This window comes from Pinus tabuliformis, chromosome 6 (genome assembly GCF_031772625.1).
Source record: "Pinus tabuliformis cultivar Carrire ecotype Pingquan chromosome 6, CPIR1, whole genome shotgun sequence".
Classification (NCBI taxonomy): Eukaryota; Viridiplantae; Streptophyta; class Pinopsida; order Pinales; family Pinaceae; genus Pinus; species Pinus tabuliformis.
This window is the reverse complement of record NC_142292.1, coordinates 582,414,168-582,436,121: the sequence shown is the minus strand read 5'-3', so window position 1 is coordinate 582,436,121 and position 21,954 is coordinate 582,414,168. Positions and strand designations below refer to the sequence as shown.

The 21,954-nt window shown below is 40.4% G+C and overlaps 1 pseudogene; it reads left to right on the top strand.

The window, feature by feature from the left end:
- The first annotated feature begins 7,159 nt into the window (after positions 1–7,159).
- Positions 7,160–10,006, top strand: LOC149259881 (25S ribosomal RNA; annotated as a pseudogene).
- The last annotated feature ends 11,948 nt before the right edge of the window (positions 10,007–21,954 follow it).

Sequence of the window (21,954 nt, the reverse complement as noted above, 5' to 3'; positions counted from 1 at the left end):
CAAACACTCGAGGCTCCTCATCACTCATCTCTATGCATTCAAGATCAATCTAAAACTTAGAACACACTTCCTCACTTGAACTGCATGATACCATTGCTCATGCATTGGAGGAGTCTTATATCACAAGCACTCATGCATGACACAAGTTACCTTTGTTTCCTTCATTTGCTTGCATGTCACAGTCAAGAGTGTGCTTGTGCTTCAAATTTTCATGTAGTGTCACACAACACCATGATAAGTCCATTGACTGTTCATCATGAACATGCACTTACTTATCTACCATGGGCACTTTGAAACTTGAAGTATTTTTGTATTCACTATTATATCTTCCTTGTATGCTGGTCGGCACGATTGGGTTACCAATGCGTTGTTGGCTGCATTGGAAGTATCACTTCACATGATCAGGCCCATGCACTGTTAGTGTAGGAGTATGAGTAGTGTTTGCTTTCAGTTGTTTGCTTGCATGCTTGTTTCCTTTCATGCTTTGTTTGCTTGTTTTTTTTCTTACTTGTTTGTTTGCTTGATTTTCTCTCATTTTTTCTTCTACTTTTGTTTGGATTTGTTGTTAGTTTGTTTTCTTGTTTCATTCGTAGGTTAGTTGGCATGAAACCATGTGTGACTCATGAAATGAGATGGGTAAAGTACAAGATGGTTTGTACAACTATCACTACTTGGCTATCTATCATCTTGCCTATGTATGATCAACTTGTTACTCTTAGTCCATGATACATCAAAGGAAAATATGTACTCTTCAAAGTTAACCTTGGTGAAAACACAATGTTGGTGCCCTAACTAGTGTCAGCTTCTCTAGTCGATTGTTTTTGGGTTAACCCTTGTCAGCTCAGTGAAGTAGAGTAAGGTGAGGGGGAAAACCTTAACAGGCATGTTAGAGATATAATAAACTACTTCTCTTCTAGAATAACCTCCTCTGCTCTCAATAAGTTGGGATCCCTCTTCCGCCTCTAAAATGAATAAGTTCTATGCATAGTGAAAATGAAAAATGAAAAAATGAAAAGTCAAAAAATTCAAAATTCAAAATGAATAAGGTGAAAAAAGAGAAAGGATTCCTGCGCAGGGAGGTGATGCAGGTAACTCCGTTGGGGTACTGACCAGGCTCACTGGCAGTGGAGCTATGCTTTTGTTACTATGTGACTCCACTGAGGTACTTTCCAAGCTTGCTAGCAGTGGGGAAACACTAGAGATGAAACTTAAACTCTAACGACTATACTACTTGTGCACTTATATAACACTCAACCCCAATCGAAAAACTTATGTTGCCTTGGCTTGCAATGTGTCTCAATCAACTGAGAGTCTGGCAGATGCTACATGTTACAATCAAGATAGTGTTAAGCTAGGATGAGCTGAGAGCTAAACAATACTTCCGAAGGTGTTAGACTTGATTTTCACAAACGAGGTCCATTTACAGAGCTGGAGTTTTACCAGTGTGTCACCAAGTGTTGTAGCGGCTACAACCACCCTCCAAAATTTTTTCTTAGCCTATTTTTGAGCCTCCCTAGCAACCTTCACAACGTCTTTCCTTTCTTCAGCAAGTCCTCAAGCTTCAGTGTCTTTCTTTCTTAATGGCAGCTTGTTAATCACATTTTGAACTTTTTCCCTCACAAGCTGCTCATCTAGACTTGGTCCAGTTGCACACTTAGCAATTTCCTAGTGAAATTTGTGCATTTTTGGAGGGAAATTAACCTTCCCTCCACGAATTGCGCAATTCCCTCTGACAGCCTACTGGGCTCTAGGATTGCGCAATCCTACCAGCCAACCCTCCCAACATGATTTTCACAATTTTTCCCATCAACAGGTAGTCCAGCCTATCATTTGTGAAAATCTGGGGAGCACTCAGCTACTGGGCCCAAAATTTGTGCAATCCCCTTGGGTAATCAACCCAACTTACAGTTAGGAATGCACATTTTTCTACAACAGTCAAGTAGTCTCTTGCATGTGCAGTTGAGTTGACCGGTTTCCTCTGAGACTGAGAAAACCAGACTTGCATGGATAGGCTGCTTCTTCCACGGAATCATGCAAAGGCATCCCTTGTTTCAGGGATCTATGTTTAGTAGTTGGAGGTTACATGCAAGGAGTAATTTTGAAACCTTCCTCCAAGTGTCGCTTCCCCTAGATTTGTGGCATGCACATCCTAACATCGATGTTATCAAAACTCATCAACCAGACGTTGCAAAGCTCATTCCTCACATAAATCTTGTAGCTCTGACATCCCACATCACATTTAGGAGTAGTCGGGACATTCAACTCAGTTGTTTTGGGGTAAGCTCGCTTCCCATGCCTTGTCCTGTATTTCTGTCACTTTTTGTGTATTTTGTTTTCTTGATTTATTTGAACATCTGCCATCATTTACATATATTGTAGCTTGTCGTAGCTCTGTTTCAATTTTTGTTGCTATCTCACTGCTGTTGCATGCATGAAACTATTTTGCATGGACATTTGACCAACCGATGAACTGTCTCACCCACATGCATGTTGATCTATATTTTGAATCTTTCATTCATGCTTTTCACGCACCCTTAATCACTTTTGCTATCACTTAGTGTTGCCATGCATTTCATCGACATACATGCTTTTAGTTTCCCGTCGACGAGTCAAGCCAACCTTGACCTACTCTCTGCCTTCACCAAGGCTACATTGCGCAAACTGGAGAAGGAAGGCTCACCTTCCTCTCCATATTTGCACATTCTAGCTTAGCGCTATCCTCCTGGACTAAATTGCACACTTTTGGAGGTTAGTGGCTGCTTGGCCCAAAAAATTACGCAAATATGCCCTTGGGCTAGCATTCCTTCCCAGCTGGGATTGCTCATTATGCAATCCCAGCAGCCAACTGCCCAACTGGATTGTGCATTGCAAAGTTGCAACAGTCAGTCGGTCTCTCAGCAACCCAGACTATGCCTTGCGCGGTCTTGGCAATCAGTCTCTCGACGTCCTGACCGAAATTCTGCAACCTTCATGATCATTCACCCAGGTATGTTGCAAATAAGTTCTCATGTTAATTCTGGCTTTCAATTGATAGATTTATTTCTATGAGTGTTGCCATGCATCAGTGTATCGCAGATGTTCATCTGCCTCCTAGCAGTACAAGTACAATGGTTTCCAAGAGAGCAGAGATGAAGACACCATTTAAAGAACACTTGGGGATGCAGTCGATCAAGTGTCTATGAACTTGCCTACTGACGAAGACATCAAGTTGTTCTAAACAAGGACATCATGCAGCAGAATCATAGTGAGCAGCATCATGAACAACAACTAAAGGCATCATACGAAATGAAGCAAATGCAAGAGGAAGGTTGTTAACAACATAGAGGCAGAGAAAAGTTGCAAGATCAAGTAGATCCATTGATAATGAAAGAAAATTTGGAGACTCAGGCTATGAAGTGATGATGCGACATGAAGGTCATGTGGAGGCAAAAGATGGAACAAAGAAGGATTTGCATGTACTGAAGCAGAAACTCAGGAAGAACATGAAGCTGCACAAATAGACCAATTAGTTGCAGTAGGAACATGAAAAGTAGTGGGCACAACATGCACTCATGGATGACACTAAACCAATGCAAGTTAAGGATCCATCCCAGCAAATGACACAAAGAAAACATGGTGAGAAGCATTGTTGATCGCATGCAAAGGATCCAACAACATGCATGGCGTAGAGCACACACATGTAAACCAACCCATTCAACACACTAACCAAGATGAAGACAGGAAGCAAGTCCAACTGGGCTTGAACATGCACCTCAGCAAGTTGATTCACATGACCACCGACACACACTTGAAGATCAACATGAACACTATGCATCAGTGTGTTATTGGTTCAACTATACCCAAGATGACCATCCACATGTTAGTAGAGGAGTTGGATGAAGGGGCTGAACCAATGCACCAGTTGCAATAGAGGCAAGAGTTTGCTTCAGCAGGATATCATCATGAGGTGCATGCAAACCATCATGGATGACCAAGCTTAGCATCAGCTCACCAGCTTCACCATCACAAGCATGGAAAATAGTTGGTCTCACCATAGCGAACTAGGTGTCAGTGACGTCTTGTAAAGCTTGCTCAAGCCATGTTGTCTCACATGAGTACATGTGCATTGTAATGTTGAGTCATGTCAAGTGTAAGTTGAGTGTCAACATTTGGATATAATAGTCATAGAGTAGGTGAAGAGTCATGAAGGTAGTTGAACTGTCACAAAGGGGAATGTCAAGGGTCACCCCACCCTTTGCTATAAATAGTCCCTCATAACTCATTGTAAGGGATTTTGGTCAGCCAAGCTTCTACTAATATTATCTTGAAGAAGACTTGGACAGTATTTTAATGCACCTTGACTTCTCCACTTCATGGATCTAGTACATATCTTTGGAGGAGTAGGCAAATGTGGTTGTAACATTCTATTAATAGGGCTAGCAGGTTTACATGATGTATTGTATGATTATGACTTACACTTCTTTATATAACAAAAGCCAACACATTTTCATGCATATGTTGTTATTGTAGTTGGACTGCTCTGGTTGCCTTAATGATATATGTTGTTTAACTTACGTTTGTGTTGACTACTCTACTGGACACCAGATAGACCTTTCTCTGAACCCTTTTATATTAACTATCATGCTCGTCTCGGACTGATCCATGAGTGTTGTTCATGTTATATTACCTTGGATGTTGTGACTGCTGCATTTTTGTCAACCACTCTGCCAGAAGCTGTGCATGTCCTTTGTGTGGTGTGTTCCTAGCTGAGTTGGGACTGATCCCTTTTAACCTAGAACTCACCTTCACCTTCCTCCCCCTTTGAAGTGTTGGAACCTCTCATACTCATTCTCTGACTCACTACATCAGTCACACCCTTACTACTGACAAAGTTATCTTACTTGCCTCTGTGCGACATTGCGGTCAAGACATTACCTTACGACCCACTACTGGGACTCCTACACCAAACTGTCTGAAGTCTAATTGGGAATTCTTACTGAGTAGATCCCCTTGACATTTTGGCGGATCTAACACCGTCAACACTATTATATTGGTCCTTGTCCCCAGGTCACTTCGACTTAACCATAGCTACTAGATTTTCTTCTAGTAGTGGTCCAAGCATATAAACATACTATCGTCATAAAAAATGATCTACTTTTTCTTTGTGGTGAAAAAATGGTGTTAATGCACCCATTGTGACTTTATTTCAAATGGAATGAATTCAAACTATAAACCCAACCTCAATTTACCAAATCTAGGAATGCAGCTAATCTAGTATATGTAATGTGTTCAAAGCACATTTCCTCCTCTGTACGATGGAAGGATTGACTACATGAACCATTATTGCATGAGTGGATTCCACATGAGTGGTTGATGATTCATCTGATGATTATTATTTGCCAACTATTTTAGCTATAGTTTCTAGTCACCCACTTCTGAATGGGTGCCACCTAACTATGATTTGGCCAAGGTTCCACCTTTTGTAGATAGAGTAGTTCAACTCGATTAAGATTGGGGGGGTTACACTTTATTCAGATCAGGATCTTTCACCTAATTTCATGTGGGTTATTTCCTCTGGTTCAGGTTGGAGTTCCACATTTTGCATTAGGGGTTTCCGTTGACTCAGATCTAGATCATGGCATGGGATTCTATTTCATCGATATATTTACCTCACCACTTCGATCATCATGGAATTACGTATTTATAGAGGTGAGTTATCCACACTCTCAAACTAGCCAAGTGCCAAATCTTAGTGTGGGGACCAATCCGAAGCTACAAGGACATCGCCTATACTAACTCCTCCTCAGGTAGCATTTGATCGACTTTACTATTTGTGAACCCACACACTACTGTGTTCGGGAAGAATGAATCAATCCTAAAAAAGAATCTATTGATTCTCTTCCAATTAGTTGATGGGATAGTATCATAGCTGCGAGGGTTTACTTCATGAGTGAGGTCTCTGGTTCAAGTCCAGGATAGCCCCACTGCGCCAAGAAAAATCTTAGGAAGAAAATGCAAAAGCATCTTATTTTTTTTTCATGTATGCTCCACTTGGTTCGAGTACGGGGGATATAGCTCAGTTGGTAGAGCTCCGCTCTTGCAATTTGGTCATTGTGATTACGGGTTGGATGTTTGATCATAGTAATCATAGTATCTTTTACTTGAACTAGTGGCTTAGTTTTTATCAGTAATGGAGAATAGCACTGAAACATGCCACTGAAACCTCTACATAGGCGAAGAAAGATGGGTTATCAATAACGTAGAGAAGGTAGAGTGGGTAGCTGGTTAGATCTAATATAGATCATACATGGGCAATAGTTGGAGTTGGAAACTCTCCTAGGGTTACTTCATCTAAGATCCCAAGGGAAGAGGATCAAGTTGGCCATTGTGAACAGATTGATGTACTATCTCCCTTCAAGCCTTTGAGAAAAATTGTGGTAAAAGGAAAAGCCACGCCATGGACTGATCCCATTGTCTTGACCCCGTAGGAACTATGACATCACGCAAGGGTGCCAAAGGCATCCAGGGGTCATAGACTGACTATATACCCACAATGGAATGCATTAGCTGTCTCCTCCAGTGGGACAGGAAGGGTCACAGAAGGGAAATCATTTTTAGGACCAAAGGGTTGGGTGGAAAAAGGAGAGAGCTCTTTGTTCCTGGTTCTCTTGTAGCTGGATAGCCCAGAACTACAAGAATACCTAAAATGGAATTTCAACTTAGCACTTGTTTGGAGGAGTTTCTCTTTGGAGAGCACGGTACGATGAAAATTGTGAGATATGTTTAGGGGGGAGTTATTGTATATTGTTGGCCTCTATGGTAGTTGGGGAGGCCTAAGAGATGGTGGTTTACCCTATGGCAGATGCGAGCAGTTCAAGTCCGTTTATCTCTAGCCCATGATCCTATATGGTAAATGGTATATGATAGCAAGATATTATTCAGATCTGGTAGGTTGATTTATGATTTCTCATTCATGGACAATGATAAGATTTTTCCATTTAGTAGCACCTTAGGATGGGATAGCCTTGAATGATGAGGTTCAAATGTGGAAGGATTACGATGGATACCTAGGCACCCAGGGACGAGGAAGGGCATGGTAAGTGACGAAATGCTTTGGGGAATTTAAAATTAGAATAGATATAGAGATTCTGAATAGGTTAACCTTTATCACTGCTATTGAATCCATGGGAAGGCAAGAAACAACCTGGTGAACTAAAACATCTTAGTAGGAAGAGGAACAGAAAGAATAAGCAATTCTCATAGTAGGGGCGAGTTATATGGGAGTAGCCTAAACCAAGAAAATGAGGTTGTGGGAGAGCATAATATAAGATTTGTGCTAGTAGGCGAAGCAGTTGAGTCCTGCACCCCTAGATGGTGAGAGTCTAGTAGCCAAAAGCATCATTGGCTTACACTCTAACCCGAGTAGCATGGGGCACGTGGAATCCCATGTGAATCAGCAAGGACCACCTTGCAAGGATAAATATTCCGAGGTGACCAATAGTGAAGTAGTAATGTGAGGGAAAGGTGAAAAGAACCACCATCGGGGAGTGAAATAGAACATGAAACCGTAAGCTCCCAAGCAGTGGGAGGAAAATTAGATCTCTGACTCCATGCCTATTGAAGAATGAGCTAGCGACTCATAAGAAGTGGCTTGGTTAAGGGAACCCACCAAAGTCATAGCGAGATTGAGTATTCATGGGGCAATTGTCATTTCTTACAGACCCAAACCTGGGTGATCCATCCATGACCAAGATGAAGCTTGGGTGAAACTAAGTGGAGGTCTAAATCGAATGATGTTGAAAAATCAATGGATGAGTTTTTGTTAGGGGTGAAATGCCACTCAAACCCAGAGCTATCTAGTTCTCCCCGAAATGCGTTGAGGCACAATAGTTGACTAGACCATCTAGGGGTAAAGCACTATTTTAGTACAGGCCATGAGAGCGGTAGCAAATCAAGGCAAACTCTGAATACTAGATTACCACAATAAAATGGGGTAAGGGTTAACCAGTGAGGCGATGAGGGATAAACTTCATCATTGAGAAGGGAATAGCCCAAATCACTAACTAAGGACCCTAAATGACCACTCAGTGATGAATGAAGTACGAGTGCAAAGACAGCCAAGAGGTTTGCCTAGAAGTAGCTAACCTTGAAAGAGTCCGTAATATCTCATTGATCAAGTGCTCTTGCACTGAAGATGAATGATACTAAGTGATCTCCCGAAGTTGTGGGATGTAAAAATACATCAGTAGGGGAGTGTTTTGCCTCAAAGGGAAGCATAGACGTGAGCAGGTGTGGACAAAGTGGAAGCGAGAATGTTGGCTTGAGTAACGCAAACATAGGTGAGAATCCAATACCCCAAAAACCTAAGGGTTCCTCCGCAAGGTTCGTCCATGGAGGGTGAGTCAGGGCCTAAGGTCAGGCCAAAATGCATAGTCGATGGACAACAGGTGAATATTCCTGTACTACCCCTTGTTGGTCCCGAGGGATGGAGGAGGCTAGGTTAGATGAAAGATGGTTATCAGTTCAAGGATGCAAGGTGACCCTTTTCAGGGTAAGAAGGGGTAGAGAAAATTCCTCGAGCCAATGTCCAAGTACTAAGTGCTATAGTGCTAAATTAACCCATGCCATGCTCCTAGGAAAAGCCCGAACGACCTTCAACGAATGGGTACCTATACTTGAAACCGACACAAGTAGGTAGATAGAGAATACCTAGGGGCATGAGACAACTCTCTCTAAGGAACTTGGAAAAATAGCCCCATAATATCAGGAGAAGAGGTGCCTCCTTAGGAGGTCCTAGTGACCAGGATTGAGCGACTGTTTACCAAAAACATAGGTCTCTGAAAAGTCGTAAGACCATGTATGGGGGCTGACTCCTACCCAGTGCTAAAAGGTTAAGGAAGCTGGTGACCCGATGATAAGGAAGCTAGCGGCTGAAGCCTCGGTGAATGGCGATCGTAACTATAACAATCGTAAGGTAGAAAAATTCCTTGTTGGGTACGTTTCGACCAACACGAAAGGCGTAACGATCTGGGGACTGTCTCAGAGAGAGACTCGGTGAAATAGACATGTTTGTGAAGATGCGGACTACCTGCAGATGGATAGAAAGACCCTATGAATCTTTACTATTTCATGGGATTGTCTTTGGGTTCTTCTTGTGCAGCTTAGGTGGAGGGTGAAGAAGGCCCCCTTCAAGGGCGGCCTGAACCACCAATAAGATACCACTCTAGAAGAGCTAGAATTATAACCTTGTGTTAGGACCTACTAGCCAAGGGAAAGTCTCAGGTAGATAGCTTATATGTAGCGTAGGCCTCCCAAAAGGTAACAGAGGCATGCAGAGGTTTCCTCGGGCCATACGAAAATCAACACTTGAGTGCAAAGGTAGAAGGGAGCTTGACTGCAAGACCCACCCATCGAGCAGGGACGAAATTTGGCCTTAGTGATTCGATGGTGCTGCATGGAAGGGTCATTTCTCAACATAAAAAATTTATTCTAGGGAGAAAAGGCTGATATTCCCCAAGATTTCACATTGATAGGAAGATTTGGCACCTCGATGTTGGCTCTTCACCACCTGGGGTGGTAGTACATTCCAAGTGTTGGGTTGTTCACCCATCAAAGAGGTACATGAGCTAGGTTTAGTACGTCATGAGACATTTTGGTCCATATTTTGTGCAGGTGTTAGAGCATTGACAGGACCATTCCCTAGTACAAGATTGTTGGTTGTGGAGCCTGATTATCTTCTATATTCAAAGGTGTCGCCACATTGGACCCCAGATCGAAATCGTTGCCGCCCGTAAAATATGCGTTGCAAGGGGGGCCCAGGGGGGCGGCTGCGACCTTTGGGAGCCCCCCCCTGGCGGGGGTTTTCGGGGGCAGCGCCCCCAAAGCTAAAAACAGCTGTAAAATTTCCTTGTAAAAGTATAGTAATTTCTAGTCAATCCGGGCCGTTCATTAGGCAGATGATATGATGGTAGAACTTATGTTTAGTTTAGGGTTTTTGCCCTAGAAGGCAACCCCTCTCTATGTATGAGGGCATTGTATTTGAGGCTATGTGATAGATGTGTATTCTGTGAGCGAGAAACAAAGAGGTGAGACTGTGAGAGAAAACAGAGGATATTACAATAGATTTGTTGTAGGTTGTGTCTCTTCATTTTGCTTGATAATAGAAAGGAAGGACTGGTTGTTCAAGGTGGACGTAGCCCAAACTGGGTGAACCACGTATATCTATGTCTCTCTTGTTTTGTGCGTTTTCTGTGTTTATATTTCTGCAATATTTTACGTGTTCCATTGCTCTGTTATATATAATTTACTAACAACTAGTATCAGAGTCGAAGGTCTATTTGGCTTATAAACTCGCAGGAAAGAAGGGTTCCTGGTTCGAGTGGGAGCAATGGCGGAAGATGGTAAATTTAGGGTCGAGAAATTTAACGGTCAAAACTTCTTGTTGTGGAAGATGTAGATGGAAGATTATCTGTATCGGAAAGATCTGTACCTACCATTGGGTGAAAAAACAAAGATTTCGACGGATATGACAGACGAAGAATGGAACCTTCTCGATAGAAAGGCACTCGGAACAATATGGTTGTGCCTTGTTGCGTCAGTCGCCTTCAACATTTCAAAGGAAACCACGACAGAGGTTTTGATTCAGGCGTTGTCGAAACTATATGAAAAAGGCCTCAAACAAGGTATTTCTTATGAAATGATTATTTAATATGAAGATGTCAGAATGTGGATCTGTTGCAGACCATTTAAATGATTTTAATACAGTTACAAGTTAGTTAAGTTCTATAGGGGTAAACTTTGATGATGAATTTAGAGCTCTGTTATTCTTGTGCTCATTACCAGAAAGCTGGAATGGTTTGGTAATGGCCATTAGTAACTCCGTTTCTAGATCTAGTACTTTAAAGTTTGATGATGTTTTCGGTGCTATCCTTAGCGAGGAAATGCGACGGAAAAGCTCCGGTCAGACATCGGGAAATGCTTTGAGTGCAGAGTCTAGAGGAAGAACAATGGAAAGAGGAAAGAGCTCAGGATATCGCAGTAAATCAAGGAAAGGCAGATCAAAGTCCAGATCAGGGATAGTGTGCTAGAAATGTGGAAAGAAAGGACACCTAAAGAAAGACTGTAGATCTCGGAAGGGAAAAGAAGGAGATGCACAGCAAGAAAACAATCATGAAGCAAATGTGACAGGTGAGGTGTTACAAGATGCTTTGATTATTTCTTTCAAAAATATTACTGATTCTTGGGTGGTAGATTCAGGGGCTTCATTCCATGCCACACCTGATAAGAAATACTTTCATTGCTATGTTCAAGGAGATTTTGGACAAGTTCATCTGGGTGATGATAAACCCTGTAAAATTGTTGGCATGGGTAAGGTTCTTGTAAAACAGCAGAATGGAAACCAATGGCTATTAAAGGAGGTAAGGCATGTTCCAGATCTAAAGAAAAATCTGATTTCAACAGGGCAGTTAGGTGGTGAAGGTTGTGTGACAACTTTCACAGATAAAGCTTGGAAGGTCACCAAATGAGCCCTGGTAATAGCAAAAGGCGAAAAGGTTGGTACATTGTATTTATGCAACGGTATTTCTAACTCTGTTAATGCTTTAACTTCCAAAGGAGCAGATGCAGCATTATGGCATCATAGGCTCGAACACATGAGTGAAAAGGGGATGAAGATTCTTCACTCAAGGAATTTGTTGCCGGGTTTGAAGAATGTTGATTTGGACTTCTGTGAGAATTGCATTTATGGAAAACAGAAGAGAGTTAGATTTCTCAGCGTTGGGAAAGAGAAGAAGAATGAAAAATTAGAGCTTGTGCATATAGATGTATGGGGACCTGCTTAGGTATCATCTCTCAGTGGCTCTCGTTATTATGTTACTTTTATTGATGATGCAACTAGAAAAAATTGGATTTATTGTATTAATAATAAATCTGATGTATTTGATACTTTCAAGAAATGTAAAGCTTTGGTTGAGATTGAGACAGAAAGAAATTGAAGTGTCTTAGATCAGACAATGGAGGTGAATATTGCAGCAAAGATTTTGATAGGTACTGTTCAGAGAATGGAATTCGTAGAGAGAAGACAGTTCCAAGAACACCACAAGAAAATGGTGTGTCAGAAAGGATGAACAGAACAATCATGGAGCGTGCAAGGTGCATGAGATTGCATGCAAGATTGCCTTTACAATTTTGTGCAGATGTTGTAGATATTGTTGTTTATCTAATAAACAGAGGGCCTTCAAGTTCCTTGGATGGCGGTGTTCCAAAGGAAGCATGGACAGGTAAAAAGGTAAACTACTCTATTTTAAAGCCTTTTGGTTGTGAGGCCTTTGTCCATATTGATAAAGAAAATAGAACAAAGCTTGAGGCAAAGTAAAAGAAATGTACCTTTATTGGATATGGTGTTAATGATTTTGGTTATCGCTTATATGATTACGAAAATCACAAAATCATTAGGAGTAGAGATGTAATATTCAATGAAAAGGTCTTGTATAAGAATCAGTTGCAGGAAAAGAAACAGGAAAAGGAAAACAAGGAATACGCAGTTCTTGATGAAATCACTGAAAAAGTAAAGGTGACTGAAAATAATAATAATCAACAACCACAACAACAACAACCACCACGACAACAACAGGCACCCCAAACACCTGAAAGTGGTGTTAGAAGGTCTACCAGGATAAGTATACCCCCTAAACGATACTCTCCTTCATTATATTATTTAATGTTGATTGATTTTGGTGAACCCGAATGTTATGAAGAAGCAATGCAGGTTGAAAGCAGGAAGAAGTGGGAGGTAGCCATGGAAGAAGAGATGGACTCCTTAATGCATAACCAGACTTGGGATTTAGTCAAGTTGCCTGTAGGAAAAACTACATTGAAGAATAAATGGGTTTACAAGCTGAAGGAAGAAGATGGAGGAAAACAGAGGTATAAAGCTAGGCTTGTGGTGAAGGGGTTTGCACAGAAGAAAGGTATTGATTTTGATGAAATATTTTCTCCTGTTGTTAAAATGACTTCAATCGGAACTATTTTAAGTCTTGTAGCAGCTGAAGATTTGCATCTTGAGCAGTTAGATGTAAAGATGGCCTTTCTCCATGGGGATTTGGAGGAAGAGATATATATGCAGTAGCCACAAGGATATGAGGTGAAAGGGAAGGAGAAACTAGTGTGCAGGTTGAAGAAGAGCTTGTATGGCTTAAAACAGGCTCCAAGGCAGTGGTATCTAAAATTTGACAAGTTTATGTCTGAACAAGGTTATACTAGATGTCACTCTGATCATTGTGTTTATTTGAAAAAGCAAAATGATGGCAGCTATATTATATTGTTATTATATGTATATGACATGCTTGTTGCAGGATCTAACATGCAGAAAATAAATGTGCTCAAAAGAAAATTGGCAAATTCATTTGCAATGAAGGATTTGGGAGCTGCAAAACAAATCCTTCGTATGAGAATAACTAGAGACAGGAAAAAACGTAAATTAACATTGTCTCAGAATGAGTACATACAAAATGTGTTGAAAAGATTTAACATGCACAATGCAAAACCAGTTAGTACACCTTTTGCTAGCCATTTCAAACATAGCAAGGAAATGTGCCCAAAGACCTAAGAAGACATGGATTATATGTCTAAAGTTCCATATGAATTAGTAGTTGGAAGCTTAATGTATGCAATGGTCTGCACAAGGCCTGATATTGCACATGCAGTGGGAGTTGTAAGCAGGTACATGAACAATCCAGGAAAGGAACATTGGATGGTAGTGAAATGGATTCTCAAATATTTGAAAGGTACCACAAATCAAGCATTATGCTTTGGTGGTTCAAACATCTCCCTACAAGGATATGTTGATGCAGATATGGCAGGTGACAGAGGTAACAAGAGGAGAACTACAGGATATGTATTTACTGTTGGAGGAACAACTATCAGTTGGGTTTCAAAAATCCAAAGTGTTGTTGCACTTTCAACAATAGAAGCAGAGTATGTTGCTGCTACAGAGGCTAATAAAGAAATGATTTGGTTACAAAGGTTTATGGGTGAATTGGGTAAGGAGAATGATATGAGCACGTTATACAGTGATAGCCAAAGTTCCATTCATCTTGCAAAGAACTCAGCATTTCATTCTAGGACTAAACACATACAGCTCAAGTACCATTTCATACGATCAGTGTTGGAAGATGGAGAGTTGAAGCTGGAAAAGATACACACTAGCCAGAATCCTGCAGATATGCTAACAAAAGTTGTAACCAGTGAGAAATTGAGAATATGCTCATTTTCAATTGGTCTTCAAGGATGACGATGAAGATGAGAAACAGCCAGGTCCAAACAGGAGTCATTGTTCAGCAAATGGAGCAGCGGTGGAGTTGCTACAATCAGTCTCCAAGTGGGAGATTGTTGGGTGTGGAGCCTGATTATCTTCTATATTCAAAGGTATCGCCACATTGGACCCCAGTTCGAAATGGGGGCAGCAACGCTGCCCGTAAAATATTCGCTGCAGGGGGGGTCCAGGGGGGGCGGTAGCGACCTTTGGGAGCCCCCCTTGCGGGGGGTTTCCGGGGCAGCACCCCCAAAGCTAAAAACAGCTGTAAAATTTCCTTGTAAAAGTATAGTCATTTCTAGTCAATTTGGGTCGTTCATTAGGCGGATGATCTAACAGTAGAACTTATGTTTAGTTTAGGGTTTTTTGCCCTAGAAGGCAACCACTCTCTATGTATGAGGGCATTGTATTTGAGGCTGTGTGATAGATGTGTATTCTGTGAGCGAGAAACAGAGAGGTGAGACTATGAGAGAAAACAGAGGATAATACAACGGATTTGCTATAGGTTGCGTCTCTTCATTTTGCTGGATAATAGAAAGGAAGGACTGGCTGTTCGGGGTGGATGTAGCCCAAACTATGTGAACCACGTATATCTATGTCTCTCTTGTTTTGTGTGTTTATATTTCTGCAATATTTTACGTGTTCCATTGCTCCGTTATATATAATTTTCTAACAAAGAGGACCGGGAAGGATGCACCTCTGGAGTACCAGTTATCATGCCCATTGTAGATGCTGGGTAGCCAAGTGCGAAGTGGATAACTACTAGAATCATATATGTAGAAATCCCACCCCAAGATGAGTTCTCCCATATTCTTACTTCCCTGAGAGACCCTAGTCATGAACACGGCTGGGACAACGACGGGTTCTCTTTCCTTGCAGGGGATTGAGATACAAAAGTATTTAGAATCCAAGATAAGGTCATAGTGAGAGGAGAATTTTATCATTACAATAGGTGTCAAGTGGAAGTGCAGTGATGTATGCAGATGAGGCATCCTAACAAACCAAGGGATTTGAACCTTGTTCCTATATGACCCGATCGATCTAATCGAGTACTAACCATTTATTCTTTTATTTATTCAACTCTTTGACAACATGAAACTATGAAACCAAAATCTCTACCCTCTCTCTCCATTGGATAGAAGGGCAAAGGAGGGTTCTTTACCTGGCCCTAATCGTTTTCAGAATAAGGGCCTCACAATCATTAGCCAATATTCCTTTCTCGTATTTATGCCCTTCCCAGTTCATGGTTTGAAATTTTTTTGTCCCAAGCATAGAGGAACCACACAAACCCATCTCGAACTTGGTGGTTAAATTGTAATGTGGTGATAATACTATAGGGGAAGCCCTACAAGAAAATAGCTCGGTGCAAGGATGATAAAAGGGCTAATGCATATTCTTCTCACTAGAAGGTCATCTTCTTTGCAACCCCATTTCTAACATATTTTCTTTGCCACTCCACACTTTACCTTGATTTGAAATGTAATACCTACGCTCACTCATAGTGATAAATTTTCTTCTGCATCCTCTTACCCCAAAGAGAGGAATCCCTCCTTTTGGGAGGGACTCCTAGGAACGAATCCAATGGAGATGGTGCCTTCAGATCAGAGGATTAGAGCACGTGGCTACAAACCATGGTGTCAGGGGTTAAAATCCCTCCTCGACCACCACGAAAAGGGACAAAAGGCAGGCCCTTCAGGGGTAGGGAGATTATGATTGGGATAGCAAATACAAAGCTATGGAACTTAGTCTTCACAAAGGGTCATTTGTTGAAAATGATACCTGGTACATTTGAGAGTAACCAGCATATTTTCGTCTGACCTCCTATAAATATTCCTCATTATTATATTTAGATTAGGGTTATAGAATGAGAGATTCTTCCAAATCCATGGAAAAATATGAGGGAAAATAGATTGACATCATACAAGGATCCAATTCTCACTTCTTGGGAATGACCTGATAATTCTAACAACTGGTAATGGGTCAAGTGACTAGTAATGGGTCGAGTGAATAGAGGCCTCTTTACCTTCAACTCTGGAAATGTCATCACTTCAAGAGAACAATGGATTTGTTTCCCCAAACTTTTCAATATTTCGAAGAGACTGTTCTTTTCTTTTTTCCTTTCCTAGATGACCGGAATCCTATCTTAACCTTGTGTCGATTTTGAATGCATATATTATGAACAAGGACAGGTAGCATTTGACTTACTCCTAATGGTAAAAACAAGCTCTATTTTGAATAAAATATGGTTTGAATACAACAAGTCTCCCCAAGTAGGATTTGAAGCTACAACCAATCAGTTAACAACCAACTGCTCTACCACTGAGATACTGAGGAACAATAGAGGGTTCCCATACACATACAAGATTTTTTTTCTTTGGAACAACCCCTGATCATCAATGTATAAACCATTGAGAAACTCAATAAGTTTTTTTCTCAACTCTTGGACACCCCACCTTAGAGTTATTGAACTATAAATACAATAGGATCTATTATTATTGCTACCAACTACCATTCAATTCTTTTATTAGTTAAAAAAGGAATAATTCGATTATATAGAACCTTGAAATAAAGAGATAAATTTTAGATTTAGATAAAGGAGGATTGATGGGTGAAAATAGAAGTTTACGAGAAAGGTGGAATCAGTAAATCAACAACTATTTGTAATATCTCAGTCGCTCTAGCGAGACGTGGTCAAAAAGTGTTACATATTGGATGTGATCCCAAACACGATAGTCCTTTTACTCTTACAAGATTTCTAATACCTACAATTATAGATAGTTTACAATACAACGATTATCATTATGAGGATATTTGGTCCAAAGATGTAATTCACAAGGGTTATGGAGGGGTGGATTGTGTGGAAGCAGGGGGTCCACCTGTAGGAGTTGGGTGTGGAGGATATGTGGTGGGAGAAACTGTAAAATTGTTAAAATAATTAAATGCATTTTACGAATATGATATTATATTATTCGATGTATTAGGTGGCGTGGTTTGTGGAGGTTTTGCCGCTCCATTGAACTATGCAGATTATTGTGTAATAATTACATATAATGGATCTGATGCATTATTTGCAGCGAATCGTATTACTACATGTATAAGGGAAAAAGCTTGTACACTGCACTCTGATTAGCAAGCTTGGTGGGAAATCGTAAATCTAGAAGAGATCTTATTAATAAATATGTAGAAGCATTTCCAATGCCCGTAATAGAAGTCTTACCTATTATGGAGGATATTCGAGTTTCCAGAGTAAAGGGTAAAACCTTATTCAAAATGGTTTGATCTAAACCATCCCTTAACTATGTTTGTGTAGAATTTTCTCTACAAATCAGCTAGCTCACTGATATCATGTAGAATTTCACCTACAGATCAAACTGATATATGCAACGTACTAAAGCATAATACTAGATCTACATCTACCATAAACTTTGTGGAAGCTAATCAACCATGAGAAACATCAAGCATGAACACATATAACTAACAAGAAGGAATCAACAACACATAACACAGAATATATCACTGGGGAAAGCACCAGCATAAAACCTCAACACTGTATTATCAATCAAGTGGAGGTCCTCAACAACATACAAAAAGAATAAGATCAATAGCTATCCTGCCCTCTCTGTAATCAAAAGATGAAAATCATGGACTAACTAGGCCTCAATATATAGGTTGTAAGTTGGCCTAATCATACTTTCTATCACCTCATGTCCAACTACGTAGTCATATAAGAAAATAGATTCCTTCCTCATGCAAGGAATACTTACTAGAAATATCCTATCATCTGATAGTACATTGTCCCTCATCTGATCTCAACTGGGTCTTTATCTAAACTGCCATGCATCAGTTATTCATGAGAGAATACTCAGTTATCTGAAAATAATAGTTGTCACATGTATGCAAGCATCAACAAACTATATCTCATTAATTTAACAACTTGTCAAATTAATCTAACTAGAGTTGACTAAGTTAAACTAAGTCAACTGATCCTCTCAATATAGAACTGAACCTTATCTCCTTTAATCAAGGGATAAATTCCTAAACCAAGAGAGAAAATAATTGCATGATCTCACAAAGACATCAAGTTTAATTTTCCATAACTAATTAACTCATGGAGATTAATTAATTAATATTTTAAACTGCTGTTAAGACCAAATTCATTTTTACTTCCTATAGTTAGACCAGGGACTGCTAAAACTAGGAAGGGATCCAAAAATGCTATTTTTAGAAGTTTCGATTTTTAGTAGTTTCACCTCTCACCCAAGGTGGCCAAAATGCTCATTGGCCAAACTGCTATTCTTAGACATGCTATTTTTAGAAGATCTATTTTTAGCACTTTCTAAATTTAGCATGTCTTGTTGCACATTTTTCAACGCTCCCTCTCAACAAGAAAGTCTTCCTCTCGAACTCAATCTTCTAACTAGAATGTTCTACATGCAACACATCTACCCGGTCCGATTGCTCCTGAAACTCTTGGAACAAAAATACTCCCAATTGACCTCTCTGTTGGGCTAGAAACATACTCTAATGTTGAAGCTCTACCTACTGCTCACAAGTGCTCCCTCTCTAACTTCTGCGCTACTTCAACATCTCCATGCTTCTCACACCATTGCACCCTTCTCTGTGCTACCCTACACTGTGCAACACACTTTTTCCTCTCGCATTGCTGCAGCCTGCATGCTCTACATTATCCTAGGATTCCCTGCACTGTAGCTCTCTCTGCCGCTCCATCCGCATCTGTCTCTACCCAATCAGTCAGTTCCTGCTACTCCACATCAGGGCTCCTGTAGCAAGGAATCATCCAAGGGGTTGGGTACCTCAAGGATCCTTCCCCTTGTCCTTGGGACGATTACTCTATATCGACCCACCTCCGACCTGGAGTTATGGCTGCATGTAATCCCTCTGCCCACCTGGCTTGAAGTTCCCCCATATTGGAGGTCTCTACATGAGTAGATGTCTCTACTCAGCTTCCCCTATTATGGCTGCTCCACAACCTCATGAAGCTACTGCACCAATCATGGCTCCTCCACAATCATCTGAGACTTCTTTTGGCGTTGCATGTTGAGAGGTAATATACCCTCCCTCTCAACCACCAAGTCTCCATCAATTGATTTTCTGCTGAACACTTTGCATGCATCTTGTACCTCAGGTGCATGCAGGTTCCTTGCTAGCACACCAATTTGTTTCATATTTCCTGCCATGATAAAATTTCCTGGAAAAAGAGCTGATTTTAAAACATCGATATCTCCCTCATTTGAACTCTGATTCAACCGCTTTTCTTTTTTAAATTTGGGTCTTTTTCCGCAAGGAATCCAAATCTTCTATTTCTTTCTAAAAATTTTGTACAGAAATTTTCAGATCTACTTTGCAAACTCTTGGCCCAAAACTCAAAACTCTGAATTCTCATCTCAGTATATCGTTCTCTCCTTTGATCACCTTTGCTCCGATACCATGTAGAATTTTTGTAGAATTTTTCTACAAATTAGTCAGCTCTGATACCATGCATAATTTTCTCTACAAATCAACTAGCTCACTGATATCATGTAAAAATTTCACCTGCATATCAAACTGATATATGTAATGTACTAAAGCATAATACTAGATCTACATCTACAATAAACTTTACAAAAGCTAATCAACCATGAGAAACATCAAGCATGAAAACATATAACTGATAAGAAGGAATCAATCACACATAACACAGAATATATCACTGGGGAAAGCATCGACATAAAACCTCAACACTGTATTATCAATCAAGTGGAGATCCTCAACAACATACAAAAAGAATCATCTCAATGGCTATCCTGCTCTCTCTATAATCAGAAGATGAAAATCATGGACTAACTAGGTCTCAATATATAGGCTGTAAGTTGGCCTAATCATTCCTGTTGTCACCTCAGGTCCAAATACTTAGTCATAGAAGAAAATAGATTCCTTCCTCATGCAAGGAATACTTACTAGAAATATCCCACCATCTGATAGTACATTGTCCCTCATCTAATCTCAATTGGGTCTTTGTCTTAACTGCCATGCATCAGTTATTCATGAGAGAATACTTAGTTAGATGAAAATAATAGTTGTCACATGCATGCAAGCATCAACAAACTATATCTCATTAATTTAACAACTTGTTAAATTAATCTAACTGGACTTGACTAAGTTAAACTAAGTCAATTGATCCTCTCAATATAGAACTAAACCTTATCTCCTTTAATCAAGGGATAAATTCCTAAATCAAGAGAGAAAATAATTGCATGATTTCACAAAGACTTCAAGTTTAAATTTCCATAACTAATTAACTCATAGAGATTAATTAATTAATATTTTAAACTGTTGTTAAGACCAAATTCATTTTTACTTCCTATAGTTAGACCAGGGACTACTAAAAATAGGAAGGGACCCAGAAATGCTATTTTTAGAAGTTTCTATTTTTAGCAGTTTCACCTCTCACCCAAGGTGGCCAAAATGCTCATTGGCCAAATTGCTATTTTTAGACATGCTATTTTTAGCAAATCTATTTTTAGCACTTTCTAAATTTATCATTTCTTGTTGCACATTTCTCAACACTCCCTCTCAACAAGAAATTCTTCCTCTCGAACCAGATCTTGTAACTGGAATGTTCTACATGCAACATATCTACCCGATCTGATTGCTCCTGAAACTCTCAGAACAAAAAAACTCCCAATTGACCTCTCTGTTGGGCTAGAAACATACTCTGATGTTGAAGCTCTACCTGCTACTGACAAGTGCTCCCTCTCTGACCTCTAGGCTACTGACACATCTCCATGCATCTCACACCGTTGCACCCTTCTTTGTGCTACCCTACACTGTGCAACACACTTTTGCCTCTCGCATTGTTGTAGCCTACATACTCTGTGTTGTCCTGGGATTCCCTGCACTGTAGCTCTCTCTGCCGCTCCATCTGCATCAATCTCTACCCAATCAGTTAGTTCTTGCTACTCCACATCGGGGATCCCATAGAAAGGACTCATCGAAGGGATTGGGTACCTCAAGGATCCTTCCCCTCATCCTTGGGATGATCACTCTATATCGCCTCACCTCCTACCTAGAGGTATGGCTGCATGTGATCCGTCTTCCCACCTGGCTCGAAGTTCCCCCTACTGGAGGTCTCTACATGAGTAGATGTATCTACTCGATCTCCACTCAGCTTCCCCTGTTGTGGCTGCTCCACAACCTCATGAAGTTGCTGCACCAATGATGGCTCCTCCATAATCATCGAAGACTTCTTTTGGCGCTGCACTTTGAGAGGTAATATACCCTCCCTCTCAACCACCAAGTCACCATTAATTGCCTTGTTGCTCAAGACTTTGCATGCAACTTGTACCTCAAGTGCATGTAGGTTCCTTGCTAGTGCACCAATCTATTTCATATTTCCCACCATCATGAAATTTCCAAGAAAAAGAGATGATTTTAAAACAGTGATATCTCCCTCATCCGAACTCTGATTCGGCCAATTTTTTTTTTTTTAATTTAAGTCTTTTTCCGCAAGGAATCCAAATCTTCTATTTCTTTCCGAAAATTTTGTACAGAAATTTTTAGATCTGCTCTGCAAACTCTCGACCCAAAACTCAAAACTCTGAAATCTCCTCTCAGTATATGGTTCTCTCCTTTGATCACCTTTGCTCCAATACCATGTAGAATTT